Source organism: Ceratosolen solmsi, unplaced genomic scaffold (assembly GCF_000503995.2).
Source record: "Ceratosolen solmsi marchali unplaced genomic scaffold, CerSol_1.0 scaffold23, whole genome shotgun sequence".
Taxonomy (NCBI): domain Eukaryota; kingdom Metazoa; phylum Arthropoda; class Insecta; order Hymenoptera; family Agaonidae; genus Ceratosolen; species Ceratosolen solmsi.
In genome coordinates this window covers 1,252,730-1,277,396 of record NW_011948430.1, presented here as the reverse complement: position 1 = coordinate 1,277,396, position 24,667 = coordinate 1,252,730, and the positions used below count along the sequence as shown (strand labels likewise).

Here is a 24,667-nt window from a genome sequence, read left to right as displayed (position 1 = left end):
TACTGCTTTAAAAAATTATTGATAAATTTAGAAATTTTAATTGAACTTATACAAGTTGAGCCGTACAAGAGAATATAAAAACTTAAAAAATTTTTATTATAATTGAAATTGCATCGAGCAATATTTAATTGTAATGTCATTACGTTTAAAAAATTAAGCCTAAAATTATTCCATACTTCATTAGAATTCATTAGAAATTATTAGAAATTGAAAACGTTCTAGTTGAAAGTTTGTTAAAAGAAAAACTTTTTATAAGAAATATAATCAATACAGAACTTCAAATACTTTGTCATTTCAAAGTGTATAATTTAAGTTTGTTATAATGCAGTATCGTAAAGTTTTTCTACTAAAAATTCAATGAAATATAATTTGGTCAATAACATAATTTATTATTATTACGTGGTTTGTATTAATTTTTTCATAATGGCACGTACACCTGGGCGTACTTAAGTATGTACGGATAGGAGTAACAACACACAGACGCAAGTGCGCTTACACGTGGGCGAAATAATTGGACGATATTCATTATTTTAATAATTCTGAAATTGTTTTGTCACTTTTTAAACATTGCAACATATTCTTTACAATGTAAATCTTGAAAAGGAGCAGTATGGTGGTGGATACCGTTTTATGATGAAAACGTAGGTAATGAAGTATTTATGAATATTGCAATTAAATGAATAAACATAGAATAATATAAGAATATTGTTTTATAAAAGAAACAATTATTTTATCTTCTAAATCGTTAAGAAAGTGACTGTAAGTTTTAATTATGTAGGGGATAATACTATTTTATAGTACTTTGATACATTCTTATAATATTAAAAAAAAGTTACAATTGACTCATAGCTGGTGCTTTATTTTGTAAATAAATGTAAATTCATACATTTTACGTTGTATTTTTATATTAAAAATTTGAATTTTCTTCAAACGTAGACATTATTTGTAAATACGAGAAATAAAAAAAATACATTATTTCATTAAGCAACATGGTACTGGTTAAAAAAAAAAATTGTAATCGTAAATAAATGATAATCAATGTTTGTACAATTTTAGGGCTGTTAATTATAAATGAGCGGGGCGCAATCGCCGTCTGCTCAATAATTATGACAGAAAACTGGCTTACCATATGCTCTTATCACCGGCGAGTTTTGTTCGATGCTACTTATCATAGCATGTAGACTTGGCTATATCATTCGTTTGATTCCCATGAAGAATCTCCGATCTATGTCCCCACTCTTACTATTCCGTCAATTATCAGTATAAAGTTAATACAGAAAGACGTATGCTCTTGCAGGATTTCGTTCTCCTCCCGTTGCACTAATACTATTCAAATGAATCGATAATGTTTCCTTCTATAGAGCTACTACAATGTTATTCAGTCAATGTAATTAGCAAGATTGTTTAAAATCATGCTAAAAAACAATGTAATTATTTTTGAAAATTTCAAAATAGAAATAAAACGCTATAAATATTATTAAGAGTTCATATGGAATGGAAATTTTAGTATTTTTCAACGATAAAGCCATACAATTATGTTATTAAAAAAAAAAAAAAAAAAAAAAAAAAAAAAAAAAAAAAAAAAAAACTGAATCATCTACATGTTTTAGAAGTACAAAACAAAACAAAAACAAAAATATATATATATGTATATATGTATATATGTATATACTAGCTTAAATAAATAATTGAGAAAACATTGCCATTGTTAATTACATTGTTTAGTGCTATCAAATTGATAGTATGTTTGATAAAATATTGTTAAAATTGCTCGTATATACGTTCCGGTAGTTATTAAAAGATGATATCTAGTGAACGTTCTCAACGAGCATTGCAGATAACGGAAAAGGTACAAATTGTTATCGAAATATGTAAATGTGTGCAAACTAGAAGCCACGATTTTTGGCAATTGTACAAATAAAAATGTATGGTCGCGCACGATTAATGTTGTTTGTGTGGTTATATTTATCGACTGATGCTATTGTCCCGGGAAAGAATGACAGCGCTTTCGAAACAAAGAACCATCCGCAAGCTTTTTATAAGGCTTCGGGAACTTGTCGCTCTTTCGAAGGACGCGCACTAAGTGACGGCCATCGTAGTAGTTAAGCAATCGTGAAAGGTTGCAGGGGTTGTTCATAGATCGTGGATAGGATCGTCCGTAAGGTCGTAATGATCTCATACGAGAGAAGCACGATTTGGTGGCGGGGATTAGGGGTTCAAGTGTGTAACTGCTCTAGGAGGACGTTGGCTATGACGGCGGTGTGATGGTGATGACAGCGGTGGTGCCGTCGTTGTTGTCATTTTCGTTGTTTTCGTCGTTGTCGTCGTTGTCGTTGTCGTTGTTGTCGTTGTCGTGTCGTTGTCGTGGTCGTTGTGTCGTGTCGTTGTCGTTGTCGTGGTCGTTGTGTCGTGTCGTTGTATAGTTGTGTCGTCGTCGTCGTCGTCGTCGTCGTCGTCGTCGTCGTCGTCGTCGTCTTCGTCGTCGTGTCGTCGTCGTCAGCGTTGGTGCCGGTGGTGGGGGCGGACAGGCGCGCTCGGCGCGGCTCCCCGGCGATACGTACCACCGAGGACGGGCCGACGCTCCCGCGCTTCGGCTGCGACGCCAGTCGACGACAAGCCGTCGCGAAGTCGCGTGCCGCCGACGTGGAGGCTTTTTCGTGATCGAGTACGCGCGTTTTACGTATTACCGAGTGTCCAGAGGAGAAGCGCGATGAGCGCGAGGACGGGGAGGCCGCGCAACGGTGCCAGGAGTCGCTGTTAATGGGAGGCCAAAAGCCGGTGACGGCTACGCTTGCCTTCTTGCGTGTCCAGTGCAATTTTATAGGTATATTAAGGGGCCGATCTTGGTTTATGTGCCCGTGGTACGTAAAGTACATTCCCGACGCTTCCTTACACCATCCGCCTACTCCACATTACTGCTGCTCACACGGAGGATCCGGGAAAAAGGTGGATGCGCGTATACGTAGCGGCCACGCGGCCGATGAAAGAGCGGTCGCCGCGTAAGTGTGAGCGTGTGTATTTCGCGTAAGGAGGCCGAGGCCGTGGTTACGTTCTCTATTTACCCGCCGCTTGTTTATTCATCGATTCGTTATTTCGTTAATTAAACATAAGCTGCCAAGAGTTTTGCCGCGCCGTCGAGCGTTGCTCACTCACTCACTCACTCACTCACTCACTCACTCACTCACTCACTCACTCACTCACTCACTCACTCACTCACTCACTCACTCACTCACTCACTCACTCACTCACTCACTCACTCACTCACTCACTCACTCACTCACTCACTCACTCACTCACTTCTGCATGTATTAATTGTGTGATCGTGTAATCATTTGGGGATGAGGCTGTAGCGGGGTTATAAGTTGGGTTTGTGCAAGGACAGATTAAAGTAGTGAATATTGAGTTGTCGATTCGATAGAATCCGTAATCGAGATGTTCACCGTTAATCGATAAACAAAGAGTTGGTGAATAGTGCAAGAAGTAGTGGCCGAGTTCGTAGTGACGAGAGAGAAGCAGAAGGGAGAGATATACCGTTGTCACCCCCTCCCCGCCAAGCTTTGTGGCAATATTCCGATCGTCGGCTCGTTGCCGACTGGTTGAGTAGATTTTCCGCAAGCTACTTCTAGAAATACAATGAACTGCCAGCTTGCGACCGAGTAGCTCGGCGCAAAATTTATACCAGGAATTTTATAATACGCCGAGTATAATTTCTCATTCGTTGCGTTATGTAATGGGTAAAGTCATTCCCGCACGGATTTCAGAGCGTCCAAGTCCTCGAATGAGTTCGCACGCGCGGGAGAATGAACACCCCGAGCATAAATTACGAGCTTTCGGAAGTTGACGAAATTTATAAGGGGGCAATGTGTTGCTATACAAAACTGCTCGCTTATATCAACGAACGGCAGTGAGGTCTATGACCTTAGTCCTACCTGACCGCCCGTACGTGTATTGCGATAATTGCAAAAATCGTTCAACGAGTGCATTTTTATAATTGCGGTTGATTGTTACAAATTCGCGATAATGAAATACCATGACATATTTCCAGTTGTACCATATCTTTTATTGAATGTGACAATAAATTGTCATTATATTACTTATATACGCACTTATATATATGCAATATATTGTTCATTAATATATTAAGTCCTTGTTTTAAAAGTTTTTTTTTTTTTTTTTTTTTTTTTTTTTTTTTTTTTTTTTAACCATGGTATATATTTATTAAAGCCGTATGAATTCTAGTACGTTAATGACTATTTTACTTGTTATAAATTATTGTCTGGAGACTATCGTTGCCCTACATTTATTTACATTAAATCATAAATATAAATAAGCACAATTTTTATAATCGATTAATATATCGGATTGAGGCTTAAGTATGGAAGAGTAAAATGGAACTAAAATAACTCTTATTTCTCTGAAATATGATATAATAATATTTATCATCGATCATTTTTATACAGAACGAAATTAAAAAAAGTTGCAAAGAAGCTAGACAAGCAAAAAACTCTGAATTAAGTAAAAAATTTTGAACATATATAAAATAAATACATAAGTTATTGGATCGCTTGTAAGATAGATAAATACAAAATTGGTAGATACGCGAATAAATAAATAGACAAAGAGATAAGCAGAGATCGATTGACAACAAAAGAGATAAATATATATATATATATAGGGAGAGTGTTTATGACGTTAACATAGTCGGTGAACAAGCTTTTGGAACACGTGGCTTGTACATATGATGCTCAATTTCTCTTCACAATCGCAAGTAAAGACACTCGTGCGATGTCAATTTAAAATGTTGGTTCTTCATTCGTAGTGATGAATAGGAAATAGACTTTCTGTGTGTGCCATAAATGGAATTTTTTTATTCTAATGGAAATGGTGGAAGTGACAAATGTGTGTTACACAAAGTGTAATATTTTTTGTGTTTATCGTAACTATGAGTTTTTTTGCACACGTTAACGAATAATTTCTTTGAAGAATTTTTAAAGTTTTTAGGTTGACTATTTTTATTTTAATTTTCACTTCCACGGATTTTAGATCTACCGAACTTTATAAGAATGTTGCTAGAAAAAGTCAGTCTTATCGAGCGAGGAACAAATATACACGTTTCGTGAAATAGATTCGATTTACTACAGCGTAGCTTGTAAGTGAACACATAAAGCAAATTGGCAAGGTATTCACATTCATAAGAATAATTTGTTTCGTACAAATAAATCATTGGCGCTCAGCCTTTTAAATTTAACAAGTGCTCGAATTTATTCGTTATCATCAATAATGCAAGCGAGATCACATTGCACACAATGGACGCTCATCTTCAAAATCGACGGGCCCGAAAAATTGCCCAATTCGACTCATTTCGTAGCTCGTTCCAACATAGACTTCCGCGGAAGAAGTGGAAAGCCAGAGGAGAATAAGCGCATATGCTTGAAAAAGATAGTACGTACGTCTGATCTCGTGAAAAACAATGGCAAATCCGGGCAAAGGAAGGAATTATTTTTTTTTTATAGCTGCTTAAAGGTGCGCGTCTACGTACGTACACACATGCGCGTTCAGAGCGTGAAAAGCTGTTTACGGCCTTCTCCTCTCCGTTGCCATGTTTTTCCGCGACTTTCCGACGGGATCGCGTACCGGATAAGCTCACGTCTAAGAGAGTATTTTAGCAGCGGCATGGTCGCACAGTCGCCCGGGAGACATTATATCATACGCGCACAATGACACCGAAGGAGCACAAGTGGATGCGTCTCTGTGCGTCTCCGCCATTGAAAGAGAAAGAAAGTGTATCATCAGCGCGGCCGCCCGGAAAACACGAGCCCTATAATTATTATGTAAATAGAGCCTGTTACTCGGCGCAGATAGAGCGTAATATTAACAGGCCGGCATTTTTTGCATAAAGGACCCTGTAACCTACTTATTAATATCCACTTGGCTACCCTTTTTATTCATTCCGTTCGTTTTACTCACATTATTCGCATCACAGTGGAACTAGCTCCATTTTTTCCTTGTTTGTTTATTTATGACTCGATTCGTTTTTTTTCTTTTTTTTTTAAATCTATATTCATGCTGAGAATATTATTTATGTAATTAGAAAAATACGGAAACAAATTAGTTAACCGTATAATTTTAATGAATTTATTGATAACGTATTTATGCGGATGGACAATACGTATATATATATATATATAATCATAAATACACGCTTGTATATTTGAATATTAGCGAGGCTTTATCGAATTATGCCTACAGTTGTACATGTAAAATGTATTAACAAACCAAAAGTTGTTATTCAGCATATTCAGCGAATTTAAAGTTATTTAAAGTCTTTAAAACTAAATCTTGAAAACTAGCGATACAAAAGAATTGTTATTACAGTTTTATTTATTCGATTGAATTTATGATTTTATTATAAATTTAAATCAATAGCTGATGAGAAAAGTAGAATTTTACTTAATACAATCAGTGCGACACTGTTATTAATTTTAGTAAAGCCAGTATAAGTTTAAGAATGTAGTTAGTTACAATTCGCGTAACAAGTTTCAATTTAATTTACCAAAATCCTAAATACATGAAACCATCTGTAGTTCAAAACGTTTTTGGTTATTCGATTATTTAAAAGTTTCCAGTGAAAATTATAAAGAGCGCTTGTTAAAAAGGCCGTGTTTTAATTGTCTGCACCATTATTCACATTTCTAATATAAACACAATAAAATATGTAATAAAAATAGTTGATTTATAACAATATTTCACTGTACTGCACACGAGCGTACAGAGTACATATATTATTTCGTATATTCTTAAATACGATGGTGATTCTAATTGTAAATTGGATGAATAGGTGATTTTATTAATTTAAATTAGCGCGCACGCAAAAAACAAATATATGCAACGCTGTATAAATTTTGTATGGACTATTCAATGAACTTTATCGAATGAACTGCGATTGAAAAGAAATAACAAAATTATTTTTAAAATCACCGCGATAGAATTGCAAACCTCTCAAGGTTGGTAAATTCATTTTTCACATCGAATATGTTATTTGAAATATTAAATGAATGCTCAAATCACTATATACATGACTATTATTAATAACATTTAGTTTTCTTTTGATTAGTCATGATTATATGTCGAGTCTATAGTTGCGAATATAGTCAATTTAAAAGTGACCGATCCTACCTCTACGACATACTAGTCATTATTTATAATAGCTCCACAAAAATGTTAGTAAGAATACAATTCACAGATACATTGCTTTATATTCTTGATGAGCTGAATTTTCAAATTTTTCTTTTATAATTTTATTTATAACATACATTACAACACTACAAACGAATATCTTGTAAAACAACGTAGCTAGCTCTGCTTCAATATTTATCAAGTTCAAATATAAAACCAGAGATAAAAAAATTACAGCATTTGAGTCGTACAATGAGCCGGCACATGTACAATACAATTATTGCCAGCAATAATCAATTTTCAATACTGGAATAATCAAATACTCGGGCAACAGAAGGATTTAAATGATACATGGTATTGTTTCACAAGTATATGATGAGTCAGTTAAGATTGACACATCCACGGTGCACCCAACTACTCGAAACCTACAATTTCGAAAAAAAATTCCAACCTTCCCTAGATATTCCTTATAAAGCTAATGAAAAAGAATATTAATTTGCAAAAATAGAGTAGCAGTTATCGAAGCAATTTGAAATAAAGCTCCTGTTTTACAAAAGGAATAAACGGACATGCGAGGTCGTCGGCGTAAGCCAAGTCGAAAAGTCGCAGTGCTTGCGATTCACGAAGCGCGTGGCTCGATACATGGAGAAGTAATTTATCGTCGGACTGATTTGGAACAGCCGGAGTGGCAGCGACGGTTGCTGTGCATAGGCACGCCTGACGAGTGCTTAGCTGTAGCCAGTAGTGGGTGATAGTAGTGGGTCTCTCCAATACAAGTCACCGATCGCACACGGATAAAATCGCCTCTCGAGTCTCGCTCGATTCGTTTGCGATCTAATTTGCGATCGCGGGATGATTTTCCACGGCGACCTACAAGACAGCTAATTAGAGTTTAATAGTGCCATCGGGAGCCAGTCAGTGCAAACTCTTGTGGCTACGTCCCTGCTTTTACCAGCAACTCGCAAAAACCGAGTTTAGACCTTGTTTAGATTAGCAGAAAATATGGCGCGAAAGAGGGGCGAAGTAGCAGCAACAACGGCGGCGTTGACGGTGACGGTGACGGTGACGGTGACGGTGACGGTGACGGTGACGGTGACGGCGACGGCGACGGCGACGGCGATGGCGACGGCGACGGCGACGGCTCCGAGAGGGGTCGAGGAGGACCTCGACGTTTGTAAAGTGCTTAATTCGCTTTCCGATTTTCACTGCCCACGCCCGCAGTACGGCGGACGTCCAAGTCACTGGAAACTCGTTATCAGTCTCCGTTATTCTGTTGAGTAGATCCAGCGGGAACAAATAACGCGATAAAGTTTCTCTCTCTCCTCGAGGTATCGATACTACAAAAATACTTTAATATTTATGCAAGGTTGGACGACGGATTGAACAAGCTTGTTTTAAGAAATTTATTTTGTTCGTAGAAAAAGGACCATGTGTGGAAAGTGAAAATAACGGTCCATGTCCATTTGGAAAAAAAAAAAAAACTTATTTTCTTACAGAACCGAATGTGTCATCAAACTTATCGTGACGTTATAATTTTTCTTATAGAATTTTTCGTGTCCGCTTATAAAAGCAAACGGTATTATTATTTGTTTCGCGATGTGGCTCGATAGTTGATTTATTAATTCATAATAGAATGGCAAAAAACTACTGTACATTAGAAAAACATAACTTTTATGACTTTTATATTTAACGTTCTTCCTTCAGAAAATCTTTTATAATTGTACGAGACAAAAAGACAACTTAATACACCAAATTTTAATTGTACGTATCAAGTTAAATGTATTTAATAATGAATTTAAATTTTCTTTGTATTATATTTTCTATTTGCAATATATTTTCAATTAATTTTAAAAAAAGTAATGAAAACACACTAAAGTAATATAAGCGTTATGATTGTATATGCTTTCAATCAATAAATTCTTTAAAATTTGCATTTGTTGTATCTGCTTTATAGTAAGAATATTTTTAACAGAGAAATATTATTTCATAAACTTCCGTGAATATGACTGATGGCAATAAACGAGATAAATTGTATTTAAATCTCAGAAAATCCACTGATTCTCAGCAAATGTCACTTTGAATAACTAAACAGCTGTTTGCCCAACTCCCCATTTTCCCAGTAGTCAGCAGGTTAAGTCGTTATCGTTAATTGACAGGGATTTCGGATTTTTCGTCTATTAAATAAAGTAAAAAAGGAAAACGAATAAAATATTATCGGTGGTGAGAATTGAAGCTCGGCCGCCCTATGTTAAAGATAAATATGTATTACCATTAAGTTACCGCGTTCAACAATGTTGCCTATATGTATCCACCAGAGTAGCCAGAGGCATTGGTTCTCCGTTGTAAAATTTTTCTTATCGCATCGTTTTCAATAAAAAGAGAATACCATTTTGCAACTTCATATATATATATATATATATATATATATATATATTAGCATTGCACGTGAACCAGTGCTTTTTTGTTTGTTTTAAATAGAATATTCTATTAATGCATGCACTAATAATATTTTTTACAAATCAGTCAGTAGTATTGGTTGATGTTTTAATTAGATTCACAATAACGAAATGATATTTTTCCTTATCCTTAAGATAATTTTATTAATGCAGTTAGGTCGGAGATATTAAGAAAAATATTGAATAAGTAAGTGTAAGAATATCGCCTGCGTGCATAAACAAAATGAAAATTAACTGAATCATTCGTTTTTACAAGTTTGAGTTAAAACTCAGGTGATTGAAACTTATCACTTAAAAATATTGAAACATACCGTATCGATTTCAAGACAATAAAATTTTATTAAAAACATTAATTATTCGTTTATTTTTATTATTTAACATTCGACATCTATTGTGATTATTTGAAAATTTCTCTTAAATTTGATGTAATTACGATTATCAGAAAATTGCCCGATTAATTAATATACAGTTCCAAAAGCCAATTTAATTTTTGCAAATTTACATTTAAACATTATCTCACAGTTTTACCAATTTTAATTATTAAAATATCACTTTATCCATATTAAATTTTCAATTTAATAAGAGATAATGCATTTTTATTCGAGCTACTATTAATAGTATTAATAATTTTTTCCCATGAATTACAGTATCTATAGTAGAGTATATTTGACGACATTGAAAGTATCGTTAACATTGGCTGCAAATAGACTTTCAAAATCTTTGAAATTGATATATTATTTCGCGTTAAATTCATGACAAATGTAATCGATTAATCATTTGTATTTTTATGATTTCAATTTATTTGCAGAAATAACGATACCATTAGCCGACTCTCGTATTCTTCATATTTTCGTTTTTTCTAATAAATGCAACGCGTAGTCAACCATTAATGAGATAAAATATAAGCAAGTTAATTTTTCATTGCAATTCGCTATGGTATACAAGCTTTTTACACGCTTCATTCGTTATGCCTTACCTCGTACACGATTCCAGTTGTAATTACTATACAACAGCTCGTGCACTTAATGATTCTGCGTGTGTTAACTTGCGCATAAAGAGGGACGTTATGCCTACTTTACTTTGAGCAACTCCAAACTCTCCGTTTCTTTATACAATTTTTTTTTTATTTCGATTAGCCGACTTATTGCTTTACTATTTTTTTGTTTTTGTTTTTTGTTTGTTTTTTGTTTATGCGTTTCATTGAATTTCATTATACTTACTCGGAGTCTTGGTTTGTTTTTTGTTTTATTTTGTTTTGTTCAAATGCGATAGTAACATGAGCGCAACATCTTATTGAGTTTATAGCGCGACAATGGCTTTGGAACAAAAAATCGTTGTACATGTAGCGCCGCAACATATCAAGACCATTAAAAATGAGTTAGAGACGCGATAAGAGGGAGTGAATTAAAGAAAGAGAGAGAGAGAGAGAGAGAGAGAGAGACAGAGACAGAGACAGAGACAGAGAATGATTGAAGGAGTACTACGAGAGGAGAATAATAGAGGTCTTACTTGTGTATTACTAAACAAAGTATGTAGGTTTCGCGTTTAATTATGTAAACATATGATAAATTGGATTACAAAAATTAAGAAATAAATATTTTATCTGAAAAATTGAATGTTTAAATTAGTTAAATGGAAAGTGAATGGATATGGCCATGTACTTAAAAATGCATATATTTAACGGTAAACTTTAGAGATTATTTATTAAAAATGTATGCAAGCATAATGTATTTATGAATACAGACAAATTTTTAATTATAATAATCATATGAACAGCATATATTGCACTTTACTACAATTTTCATTTAAATTTAATAGGTTGCATTAAAAAAAAGTAATAATAAAAAACAAAAGATTAATATGAGAATTTATATCAAATCAATAATATTCATTTTCTGTATCGTTACACTATATAAATAAAGGATAATTTTTTCTTCTTCAATTTTTGTACTAAGTATGGCTCACTAAAAATTCTTATATTATTATTCTACTGTAGGATAATGTAGAAAATATTAATATAATTTGACATCTTGTGCTCTTGGATGTAGGTGATAATTTCTATAATGGCTTTTGTCTTGTACATATTTGGAAGAAATTAAGCAAAGCTGGTGGAGGTGGAATTCTCCGTTTATAAAAATTATTCTAAAATATTCTTTTAAATCTGTAAAAGAAGAAATATATAGAACAAAAACGGATTTTCGAAAGTGCTAGTAATAAATCGATTTTACGTGGCGACTTCCAAATAGAGGCGACGACGCGTGAATTCCAACAATAGCGTAACAGCTTGAAAAGTTATGCAATCGAAGAATTTTTCTTGTTGAAGTTTTATTATGGACGACTATATTTGAAGCGGATGTTTTCTCAAAAGTCGATGTTCGGATAGAAATATTTCTGTTCGTGGTAAAAAGTAAAAACGAGGCTTCTTGTGTAGAGCGTGGAATCTATCCATAATATGTATATATATATATATATATATATATATATATATATATATATATATATATATGTATGCTTGAAATTATTAATCTTGTGGTATTGTGAAATAAATTACGCTTAATGAACCTTTTTAAATTTTAAGGAAAAAAATATATAAAATTTTCAATTTTTATGAATTGAGCTTTTATATATGATAGGAAATTTTCGAAAAACAAAAAACAAAAAAAAAAGAAATTATTTTACGTACTATGCTATTTCGAATTATGTTAATTACGAGGACAATAAAACATATTCACAACATATTGTAATTTTTAGGTACACTTTGGTTTTTTTTTATTTATTATTTTTTAACTGTTGAAAAAATATATATTAGAATATTTTGAAATTATACTTGTTTCAATTGGCACAAAGAATTGGAAACTGTCAAGTTAATTAATGGATTAGTTAATATATTAATTTTTCGTTTTATTAATTAATGTGTTTGATTATCTGAGCGAGTTCATTACAGCTATCCTTAGTGATGTAAATTATAATTAAAATTTAATTACCGTATGTAACTCGCTTAGGTGTTTCTTTCCTTTTCTCATTTGTTTCATATTCACATTTTCTATTAAAAATGCAATTGATATTAGTATATTTGGTAGCGATAAATTTTTCACGCCCAAATCTATTTTAACGATAAATGTACGAAATTAAATTTTAATAAAATCCATTAAACAGTGAAGAATATTTTTGTAATCATTTAAGATAACTGTAAAGCAGTTACATTCTATATTTTTCATGTTTCTTTTTTTTCTTTTTCTTTTTTTTTTTGCTCTTTGTCGAAAAAAAGACCTTAAAAGACTGTCGAAGAGTGATTCGCAAGCTTCCTCTTTTACTTCCGACTTATGCCTTTCGATAAATCCTCGGCGATCATTGGATCGTCAATCGACGCGGTAAAAACAGTAGGGAAACACCAGAGGTGAAAAGCTCTTTCGTAGAAACGCGGCGAAGCGACGTGCAAACGTTTCCGGATGCTAATGCGATGGGGAATGTAAGAAAAAAGATAAAAAAAAAGGAAAGAAAAAAAAAATATAGCAAAAGAAGGAGAGGTGCAAAGTCTCCGGCGGAACATAAAAATTTCATTAAGTAAACTGACTTCAAAACCTAAATGTAGAATCGTTCGCGCATGCTCACCTTTAAAAGGTCGAGCTATTATTTTTATCGTGATGGCTTCGCTACAATTCGACGATAAATATCGAAGGTTTGGACGATCGTGTTAGTCCGAACATGGCGTAAGATACTAAAACTTCTTGCTGGTATTTCATATAACGTTGTTATCAATCAGGATCATTATCACGAGCGCTCGATACGACTTTCTCACTACTTTTTCAGCGACTACATTTTGCGGAAGAGCTTTTTTGATAAACGTTACTAATCAATCGCTTTAAAAGCATTTGCTCGGAAGTTTTCTGCATTTTCCACAACGATTTTTCCACCATCTTTTCGTTTGCATATATAGGTTCAGTGCATTCATTTGAATATTTGCGACGTGTATGGAAGGTTCGAATTGAAATAAGGTAGAATAACGGTTGAACTTTTTTTTTTTATTTAATATAATATAATTAATTGATTAGCATAATGCTTTTAATTGTAATTAATTGCGTTTTTTCACCTGTAAATTTTTGTGCCATTTTTCGCATAATTCAAAGCTTATTGATCCATGATGAAAGTAAGTAGATGTTATAACGAAATACGGCTCAAATTGAAAACTGTTTACAAAAATAAAGAAAGAGAGAGAGAGAGAGAGAGAGAGAGAGAGAGAGAGAGAACGAACGAACAATTTATGAAAGGTTATTTTCCATTAAGCTATTTTCGACATCGAATTAAGTTACTGTTTTATAATACTATTTTGCATACCTACGAATTAAATAAAAGTCATTATATATATATAAATGTTGCGCTAACGTTTAAGAATCACTTAGAATGTTGAGAGTTTTTTGTTTTTATATTATATTTCAAGTTCATATATTTCTATCGTAATACATCTATACCATCCGTTAAGTGCAAGTCAAAAAAAAAAAAAAAAAAAAAAAGATTTTTTCGCGCTAAGACTATAAAAATTAAGTTTTTCTCGAAAATAGAGAAGTATACAAAGCCATAGATAAGAGCCCAGAGTACGAAAGTAAAGAAATGTTGTCATTAGGAAGTGAGAATATGACAAAGGCTGTATTAGTAAATCTCTCATTTGGATCCTAAAAAGAGCTAATTCATAAATGCGTAACGAACTCGTTCCGCACGCGTACGCACACATGTGCGCCCACACATGTGAATATGCTGCGAGGGGGGGGGGATGAAGGTCAGCAGAGGCACTAGCCTCGTTACGGCTAACAAGGGATAACGACGCGTGGTCACGTGTCTCCTGTGTTAGCTTCGCCTTCTTCCGTCCCCGCGTTCCCGTGCTTCTCTCCTCTCTCGCTCCTTCTCAATTGTGCCGGCGCCGCTACTTATTATACTCCAGAGTCCCGTTTACTTTCCCTCCTAAGTAAGCGGCATCGCCGTGCTGGGGTGGCGAAAGGGCGAGGAAGCGCCACTAGATGCGGTCGAGTTCCACTCCTTTCGACCTTTTCCTCATCTTCCTTCCTTCTTCTTCTTTTTATTATTATTGTTATTATTATTTTTTTTTTATCATTTGGCTGCTCAACTAACGATCCACAATCCCCTTGAATCGGACTCTCCCGCCCCTCATAACCCCACGCACAATGGGTTTGTCGCACTGGACGATGAAGTACCCATTTATTTCTTCTTCACTCGTTATGTAAATAGCGAGAATTTACGTGGCTGACTTTTGTTAAATGATCGATGCGAGTGCATAGGTAAGATGTAAACCAATAACATACCGATGTTTATAGACGAGAAACTAATATTGAAGAAGTCTAGCGTATTTTCAAGGTTAATTTAATCGAGTCACATGTGACGGCATTTGCAATATTTGCGCGTACTCGGACTAACTCGGGCTTATTCAACCCTATTCCGGACGTGCACCCTTATTATCTTGATGTGCTTTCACTGACGAGCATCTCGCTCTCGACTATCACTACTCGCACTTCGACGGAATTCACACGCCTCGGTTAACCCGCGCGCCCGAGGAATCCTTCCAGAGTGCTCCCGCTTAGCCCGTGAATAGACGCACTACAGCGCCGTAGTCTCGTTTCTTTTTTATGAAAAATATACTGATGAGTTGTGGGAAAATGAGCTTCTCGACATTCATTACCTTTACCAATGTTTCTTAACATTAAACATCTCTCCCACATGCGCTTCGTCTCGTATCTGTTTACTTATCTCATACGTTCTTTGTGCAGTGAGATGAACGCTTTATTCAAAAACATATCTCGTGTAGTCTCTTAATTATTATGTAACTGGAACTTTTCGTGTTATTAAACAAATTATTTTTTTACGCTTAAAATATCAATTAAATTCAAGTTTTAACGTCATAGAAGGTACTATTATTTTGCCCAAGTAATTAAATCATAAGACTTTGAATAGGCTTAATATTAAGTTATTAATTCATATTAAATTTGATGAATTTATCATTAATAAAGGCAATATTATGATGGAACTATATTTTAGAAATTTTTTTATCGGAATAATTAAATACAATTTAGTACTTAGGAGTAGCAGCAAATTTCCTCAAATTTGGATTACTCGACAATTTACACTGGCGATGCTCTTAATCGTGTCTTTGTTTTCTATAATTCTATATAATAAAAATTCTCGAGTGAAAGATATGTTTTATGTAAATATAACATCCAGTGCTGCTGCAGTACATAGATATCTTAAAAAATACATTTTAAAAAGACAAAATATAATATATAATAAAAAAAATAATAATATTTAATAATAATGAATAGTACAAAAATCACAATTCAGTTGAGAATTGTAAAAAATTTTAATTCTAAATACGTTTGGTTTTAAATGCCGTAATTAGATTTCATCAGCTTCTTGCTCGCTTCCATAAGTTATACTCAGATAATCAGGCGACGAATGTTGAGGTGTTTTATGACACGCGATATTCCAACTGCTCAGCACTTAATTGCACATGCAACTGTGCAAGACCTACGTAAACAGTCTCCATCGTATTTATTTCGTTTTATACGTCTATAGAGATTAAAAATTATTAAAAAAAAAAAAAAAAAAAAAAAAAAAAAAAGAAAAAAAAAAAAAACATACGTAATATTCTCGATGTGTTAGAGCACATTTTAAATATTAAATTATTTATTCAAATAAGTTTTATGTTAATTTTTCTCTTTCAATTATATTTAATTTATTTCGAATTCACTGTTGGCAATTATTTGATATTTAATTTTATTAGAAGATGAAAATTGATATCATACTAATAATTACAAGTTGTTTTAAGTTATTTTAACCCGAATAGAAATTAAAAATTAATCAAATGACGTTTCAGTTAGTAGATAATAACGATCATCGGATATACATAAAGTTAATGAAAATTTGTTAATAATCTAATTGATAATTAATTAGCAATGATAGATTACACAAATAGGCTTAAACACCCAGAGAAAAATTGGGTTAAATATTTCTTTTTATTAATGCGACTGCGATGCGTGCGTAGTGTGTCAATAATGTACGTTTGTTCAATTCATCAGCCTCGGATTTATTGCGCAACTCGCGTTCGAACATTTTCATAATAAAGGGATTGAGCAGTGAAATCAGCATGACGAATGCCGTGTAATAAGAGTTAAAATATCATTGAAATCTAGGGAAGTTAACGAAGGCAAATGTGGGTAGAAACGGGAACGCGTGGATCTTTTCACGCACTTGCAACTTCGGCTTGCCGCGCTTTTATCCCAAATCCGCTTAGTCCGTGCTTAATCTCTGGCGCAGCTGCATGAAATATTTATCGTATGGGAATGAAGCGGAGATGGTGGCGAGAGAAGGCGGGAGAGCCGCTGCAGATTTTCGCATGTGAATCAGAAGAGATTCAGCCAGCAGTTGCGCTAACTTTCTAGCCTCTGCAAGGAACTATAGAACCCTAACACTTATTCCCCACCGCAATGGATCTTCGCGTAATCCACAGTGGCATGGTTAAGGTGTCGCGAATATATTGCTGTGGTTATCAACGATTTTAAAAGCTAATCACAAATGAGCTTCCGTATTTCGGCTTTCGTATATCCGTACGCAAACATGTTTCACATCTTTCAAGTACAAGACAGTTAATAAATATATGTATTATTTTAAAAAATTTTTATCTTCTGCAGCGTATGCAATGTTATTCATTGGACTTGGCATTATAATCTTACGTTATCTGATAAAATTCTAATGATTTTAGTATTATTTAAGATAGTATTATTATGCGGAATTTTTCTTTTACGATTTTACCACAAGTAATTAACATTTACACTATTAAAAAATTTTCCAGATATTAATCATTAAATGTTAGTCCTTTCCTTAAAATTGCAAAATAAAAATATTGCGAAGAGGATTCGTTAACAAAGAATTTTAAATACTAAAAAAATTTAGCAATTTTCTTGATATTTTTCTTACGCTATTTCCCATTAAATATAAGAAAATTATATCTTAGATAAACTAAATTTTTTTTTATATGCTTCGCTTAATCATGGCAGGTAAATTACAAATAATAATAATAATAATAATAATAATAATAATAATAATAATATAAAAAATCCTTTTAACATTAATGTATGGCTTACCATAAATAACTTTAATATTCATGAAATGATGAAAAATAGTTTAATAATTTTCCGGTTGTCGTAAGTATTAAGTAAGAATAGTGGGGTGACCGGAATTAAGCTATTTACGGGAGTAAAGACGAATAAAGAAAAAGTAGAAATCGATAGGTCATATGTAAGAGAAATAGAAAACTAATGGGAAACATTGGGAACACTGCTGAAAAATCCGAAAAGGCACGAAGGAGGAAGAGAATAAATGAAAAAGCAAATAAGAAAAAGAAAATTAACGAACAGAAGAATGGAATGACGTAATCATTACTGACCAAAGAGACTCGTTAAAGTTTTCTAGTAGCATTCGCGCGCTTTCATTCTTATAGTTGAAATCAGACCTTTTCACGCTCTCTAAAATCCGTACTATAATTATCCTACCTATAGCCTTTAATGAAAGTATAGTTCTTATACAATATCTTTAATTCTATAACTTTTGCAGAATCCTTTATTTCCTTGTAAATGCTTCTTTGAGTGTTCTAATGGATATATTAAAAAAGTTTTTTTTTTTCTTAATGTGAGTGGTTCGATTTAACGCTCGAATACCTCGCTTGTACTTTTTATTCTTAATTGATACTTGAATGGAATATTGTTTAATAGTGGGGGGGGGGGGATCGATTAAAAATTTCTTTTATATCATATTATGGAAAATTAATGTTTCTAGTAACAAAGGATTATTTTCAACTCATATTGTACTGAAATGATCATGTTTGAACGTGTAAATATTATACTAATTATTATTGAATTCTAATTATTGTACATTACATGCAATAACTGCGCGGCTGTCGAGATGTCTTTGAATTTATTGTAAAAACAATAATAAAGACTTCGAAATAATGTAATATCATTTATAGCTCTCCGCCCACGCGTATTTGTGCGTGACATATTCGATCTAATAATAACAATAATAATAACAACAACAACAACAACAACAACGATTAAAAATTAATAATAATAATAATGATAATAATAATAATGATAATGATAATGATAGCAACGGTAATAATAAATTTAATTGACTAGATGATGCAAGAAACTATTTGTCTACGTATCTTACTTAATTACTTTCGTAATTTCGACATTGATAATTCTGCTCCGTAACTATAAATATTTATATCAATTTCTTCAATTACAACGAATTTGATAAATTTCTTAACACTTGAATGTATTTATTCAAAGATGTGATACAACATTATATTAATAGAATTGATAGTACGTATGCATATTACAATGGTTTCAAATATTTGAATTACTGTATTTATTATACTTATAAAAAATAAAGATAAATATATCTACATATTTAAAAACTTCTGTAGTAATATTTTTTTCATATTTGTTAAAGAAAAACAAAAAAAAAAAAAAAAAAAAAAATGTATATTCATAGTCGTACTGTGAATTTGTTTGCTTGTGTAATTTTTTAATTGTTATCGACCTTTTGCAAATAAAAATTGAATATTTAGATCCGTCAAGTTATTTTAATATTCGTTTAATTTTTATATTTGAATAAATGCGATTGACCGCGCAAATTAATTCTATTATGCATGTTTTATATATCTGCTTCAATTGACGTAATTTTTAGTATGTAAAGGGTAATTCGATTCTTTAAAATTGCAAGACGACAAGTATATAAAGGAAATCAATAAATATATGTTTATAGTTAAATTTGATAATAAAAGAGTTAAATAAATAGGTAATAAATAATAGAGAATAAAATTAAAGTAGAAATAATTATAAAATCAAATATCTTATTTTGTTTTAAAAAGTAAAATACTAATTACAATAATTTCTTCACATATTTTCTTAAATCTGTTTTCACCAAATTTTTCTCTATAATAAATACCATCATTTGATAATGAATTTTTTAAGCAAATGTTGATTATACTTTTATGCTCACATTATATACCAATTTAGATATTAAATCCTATTAATGTAATAATTGTTTTACGTTTAAGAATATTTACATCGTAATGTCATGATAACGTATTAATGAATATTTATTTTTACATAAAAATATCTCATTAATGCATTTTATAAAACATTTAAAAATTCAATTGATTTATTACTCTGTTGACTAGAATATCTGTATTTGATAAAACTTTACTTAGATAAGGATTATACAAGAGTCATTAACTATTGTATATAAATATAAATCATGAACTATCATCGTATTGAAATAGGAATTCGTTTTGCAATAAGTCAAATACAACTTTTTAAAATTTTATATACATATATCGATTTCTAAATATTTTTCTTAGTCGTACATTTTTTTCCCGTAAAATTCATTTGTAGATAGAAAAAAGAAAAAGAAAAAGATAGAAAGAAAGAGTGACATATTTTAAGTATTGTAAAAGCTTTTATTGAATTGTAATCAGCTTAATAATAGTTTATTTTTTGTTTTCGAATCCACAATGAAAAATATAAGAAAAAGTAATGTTTATGTATCAATATAAATTTTTTTTTCAAATTAGAAATTTTATTTTGATTAAAATTATCACAGTAGAAATTAAGCAATTTGCGTTATTGTATATTAACAGAGTAATAACATTTTGTGCGCATCCATGGACGACAATTACAAAGTTCTATAGTAGTTTAAGTATAAAAAAATAATTTTGATAACGTCACTACGTTAAAGAGTTGTATTAAAAATTTTCTGCCCAATAATGTTTTTATCTTTGAATTGGTAAAGTAAATCATAATATATTGAAGAAGATTGTTTATGTTATAGATACGTTAAGCTTTCAATTACGTATTTTTTAAAAAATAATTAGATCTTAATTAATATTATTATTTATAAAATCTCCTCGTAATGATATTTAATTCCATTCTACGAAGATTAATAATGATATCAAATTGATTTTATATAGTAAATTGAATTTTATAATAAATTAAATTAAAATTTCCCGATTTTACTATTACGTAAAATTTAAAATATTTATTTTGAAACTGTGCAAATAAAGTTTTGAAAATATCCGAGTATCAAGAATTTTAAACATTCATTAACCAAATTAATAACTATATAGTTGATTAATATTGTAATTAAATAATCAATGATCTGCAATAATTATAATAGCGTGATAGCTTTTTGATTAAACGAGGAACCTATTTTTCAGATTACAACTTGAAATAATTTAAATATAGAAAATAATTATCAGTTATACTAAGCTTAAATGATTGTATAATAAATATGCCAGCTAATGAGTTTTTATTATTTATTGTATATTGTACATTTTTATGTTTGTGTTAGTCGTAAGTATGTTCATAAATTTAATAAAATTTCTGGTTACTCAATGTAAGCTGCATTTTTATTCTAATACTATTGTCGATTTTATCAATACTACTATAAATTTATTCCAAAATATTCTGAATATCTTATTATGGAATTTATTCAATGCATTATTTAGAAATGATTTGACCATAGATATTCAGTTACAAATACGAATTTATCAAAATTCTTCAAAAAATTTTTTTGGATAGTTTACTTTATGGATATGTTGCTTAAATAATTTCGAGCTTTTTTACTCGAACAGTTATATAAATATGAACTCTTTTTATTAATTAATTAATTTCATTATATTGAACATAAATAGGGATTCTTTTTTTATTGTGAGATAATAGACCATAGGAATGTTAACAAATCATCAGTGAGTAAAGTTAGCAGAGCAAATGAAGATATTTTGGCGTTGATCATCATGACTGACTATCCATGTATTTCATTATAAAGTTGGCTTTTATTGAACTTTTAATTATAATTTAGTTATAATTTTAGATAACGTTACAACATTATTGTATGTTTTCGTACTATAGCACGAAATTTAACCATATATTATCATAATATGTATTTTTTACTTATACAATAATGGCGATGTTCGATAATTTATAAATTTCCTTTTATACATAAGAAAATTCAAGATTGACGGAGAAAGTAAAACAATATTTCATTCTTCCATTTATTCTGAATCCCTTAACTGCTAGAAATATAAATGCATTTGTGTGCGTATTTATTTGAAATAAGTTTCCAGATTCGCAAAATGTAATGTGAAAATCTCGTCTTTTTTCTCTGCTATTCCATAAATTGTTATAGAAATACAAATTGGAGTTCGATTATACTTTCATACGCATTATAATATTATCATAAGTTTTTCTAATAATAATCAGCTTTATTAATGCAACATTATAACTTCATAGTCGAGCGAGTCTAAAAGAAATCTCTTCCATTTTCATTATTCCTCTTACAGTCCTACGGGTCGATAGAATTTTCCAAAAAACAGAATCCATACTTATAAAGGTAAAGTAGAAAAATGACGACGTCCCCTTGTTTAATCGCGTATAGACCGGGAGCGCTTGCGTGCTTAAGTGTAGTAGACTCTTCTCGTCTCTTTCATTTCATTTGAGTTTGGAAGATGTTATTTAGATGAGTTGTGCATAATGTCGAGGCATTTCCGTCGAGCATCCTCATCTCCTCCGACTGAAAGCACTAGTGTTAAAGCTTGTGAGAACAGCGATGGGCGAAGCCCGCCCACGGCCTCGAACTTTAGTTTTGTAAAGGTCGACACCGGTACGCGGGTTAACTGCTCCTAGCATTGTATATTATTACGCAATCGTCTGTTGCAAAATCATGGCGAGTCTATTTGTAAGGCGCGGCTTTTGCACTTTCGTGGAGCAATGGTGTGCGTGAGCCTCGTCTCGCATAAAAGTGCTTTTACTCTATTTCCATGAGTCATTACTGGAATTGAGCTACTCACTAAATTTGTAAACTGAATTTTATTAAAATGGTTGGTAATTTATTTTCGAATGCATTTTAGGTGTACTATACCTGATGTTTATATTTGAAATCGGTCCATTAGAGATGCTATACATATGGTGCACAGAGCAGCGGTGCTATGAGACAAGAGAAATAACCAAATTTTCAAATATTTTCCACTTTAATATTGCTATGCTTTGTAAATTTGGTAAATTATCTCGTTACGCGATGAAGCTTTATACAATAGTACATTGTTCTTAAAAAATATAATTTTTTCGCATATCGAGTGTTGATGGATTTTGTAATTTATTGCTAAGCGCAGGCAGTAGTAGTATTTTAAACCTACGAACCTCGTCAATTAAAAATCTTTCTAAGCTACGTAAATCGTAAGGTAACGCTTTCAACGTATCTTTAGTTGCTAATAATTAGTTGAGTCGACCAACAAATTCAGAGTGCAACAAGTTTGAAATTGAAGCTTACCGTATTTACTTTCTCAAACGAAAACCAATTCTTATCACAGTTGTAAATTTCATCAAAACAGAGGAGTATTATTTTTAACCAAAGTGGCATTTATTCAGATAGTTCCATATTTCAAAGATCGTGCATTATGAGTGTAAACTTAAAGCGTCAGATTTCATTATTACGTACAATAAAGTACCTTCCTTCTAGGCTCATATTAAGTTAAAAATCAAGAGACCATAATAATTGTCACTTGATATACTGTTTAATAATTAGAATCAAATATGTAAAAAGTATGTATGATGCAATTATTTCGAGATTACGAATTAGGATATATCAATATATAGATATGGCCATGCAGTGGAAAATAAACAATTAAATAAAGGAATATGGTAATTCAAGAAAAGAAACAAGTTATATGACTTATTTATATTCCTTCGTTATAATAAGATGATTCCCAAGGTACTCAGTCGAGGTAATCCATTTCTGCTTCACTTGTTCCTGCATTCTGCTTATTTTATAACCTCATCAAAATATTAAAGCGACTCTACTACTGGAGAAACGTCATTATTTTAACTTCATAATATCTTCAAATGATAATTATATTTACAAATTTCCTTACTAATACATTTTTCATTTTAGTTGTCTTATTATTTAACATAAATTTTTAAAGAGCTTATATTTTTCAAAATGAATTATATTATAAACACGTAATTTTTCCGTAACTCTGTTGTTTAAACATAAATTGATTTTAATACAGTTCAAATTTGTCTTACTTTTCTTACTTTTATTCCTTTCTACATTTTCTCTTCACCACACACGCGCGCACGCACGCGCGCACACGCGCACACACGCACACGCGCACACACACACGCACACACGTCCGTAAAGTCGTTTTTAAAAGAGAGAAGATGGAAAATAAGAAATTGCAAGTCAACAGGAAAGCGGTAAAGGAAGAAAAATAAAAAATTCGATAGCGTAAAAAGTATAAGAAGGATGAGAATAAGAAGAAGAAGAAGTAGGGTTGTCGGCATGTGTTGAGAGACTAACAAGAAGGATTGAAAGGAGTAGTATGCCTGCAGCTCAGCGAGAGAGAGAGAGAGAGAGAGAGAGAGAGAGAGAGAGAGTGAGTGAACGAGCGGGTGGCAAAGCGAAGAAACGATTAAAGTAGAAGAAAGAATGGCGCGAGCGTTTTAAGATCGAAAGATTGAGCGGGCCAGAAAGGGAGAGTGAGAGGGACAAATGGGAGCTGCGAAAAAAGGCGCTATTACTTTTATGGTGTACGACGCTCGCGTAACGAAGGCTATTACTATAGATGGAGGGGAGTAATATAAATATGTGCATGCATATAAATGCGCGCGCGCAAATATGAAGAGAGGACAGCGAATGGTCGATATTTGTCTGTATCGTAGGTAGAACAGCCTACATATCATTATCGCAGCGACCTGCATGTCTCATGCCAAGACATACTAGGGAGTACTAACTTTTCGCTTTCTGAATACCAACCGACTTTGTCCGTACATGTACTTTACAATGAAATAATAATGAATACCTTGTATCCATTAATGATAAAGCGTTGTGCCCCCGCCCGTAGACTCGCTAATGGAAAAACGATTATTCGAGGCTTTAACTTCTTCTTCTTCTTTTTTTTGCTTCTTCTT

At 32.2% G+C, this 24,667-nt stretch overlaps 1 protein-coding gene across 11 annotated transcripts in view; it reads left to right on the top strand.

Moving 5' to 3' along the window:
• The window catches only part of LOC105363937 (CUGBP Elav-like family member 1), a 418,414-nt gene that overhangs the window by 55,892 nt on the left and 337,855 nt on the right, over window positions 1-24,667 (top strand). For 9 of the 11 annotated variants that reach the window (XM_011501754.1, XM_011501755.1, XM_011501757.1 and 6 more), the window contains exon 1: window positions 2,621-2,824. The exons of the other annotated variants lie outside the window; for them this stretch is intronic. The gene's annotated coding sequence lies outside the window, so the exon portion shown is untranslated. Of the gene's footprint in view, window positions 1-2,620; window positions 2,825-24,667 lie in introns of those variants that run through there. 11 annotated transcript variants of the gene reach the window in all.